The sequence below is a fragment of the Elephantulus edwardii genome, unplaced genomic scaffold (genome assembly GCF_000299155.1).
Source record: "Elephantulus edwardii isolate Elephantulus edwardi_28Jun2011 unplaced genomic scaffold, EleEdw1.0 scaffold00104, whole genome shotgun sequence".
In the NCBI taxonomy this organism is placed as follows: Eukaryota; Metazoa; Chordata; class Mammalia; order Macroscelidea; family Macroscelididae; genus Elephantulus; species Elephantulus edwardii.
Window position 1 is genome coordinate 8,129,387 of NW_006399854.1, and position 1,080 is coordinate 8,130,466.

Below are 1,080 nucleotides of genomic sequence, written 5' to 3' on the forward strand. Positions count from 1 at the left end.
AGGGTGGAAGGACAGCACAACAGACAGCACAATATCATCCTGGATGACATGGATTGATACCGTTATTGGGAAATGGGGGTTGGTGTCTTGGAGTCAATGAGGCTAGCTCAGTTGTACATAGGGTCACTATGAGTCACACTCACATAACAACAACAGACAGGGAGGTAGCTTTTTAAAGGATTCTCACTTCCAGGTCTTCAATAAAGTGCTTTGAATATAGCAATCGGTCTGCCTTATAGTGTTCAGTAAAATCTTGATCTGTATATAGCTATAGGTTGCTATATACAGGTTACAAGAATACAAGTGTTCTAGGCTTCCCACTCTTCTCGATGTTAGCTATAATTTGCTATGATCCAAACAGTCAAATGCCTTTGTATAGTCAATAAAGCAAAAATAGACATACTTCTGTTATTCTCTGCTTTCAGCCAAGATCCATCTGACATTAGCAAAGATATCCCTGGAGATCATAGGTAGATGGGTTGATATCTGGGTACTCATTCTAGTCCATTGGTCTATGTGTCTGTCATTGTACCAATACCACACTGTTTTATATACTACAGCTTTGTAGTAGGTTTTGAAATCAGGGAATGAGATGCCTCCTAACTCCTGCTTTGTTTTTCAGAAGAGCTTTACTTACTTTGGGTCTCTTTCCTTCCAAATGAACTTGGAAATTGTCTTCTCTATCTCATTGAAGAAGGAATTTGTTATCTGTATTTGGATTGTAGAGAAACAATGTCACAGCTGCTCCAGGCCTGACCACTCCTTGAAGAAACCTGATAATGTCTAAGGTGACCAGACCAGATGATTGTGAAAGGAAAATTTAAAATAATAATAATGTCCCCAGACCCATACCTTTGATCTGTATTGTAAGAACCTATACCTTTGATCTGTATTGTAAAAACCTATACCTTTGATCAGTATTGTAAGAACCTATACCTTTGATCTGTATTGTAAAAACCTATACCTTTGATCAGTATTGTAAGAACCTATACCTTTGATCTTGTGTGAATGTTTGTGTTCCAGGAACTAGCTGACCACAAACTGAAGAAACAATTACTGGCAAAAACCATATTTTAACTA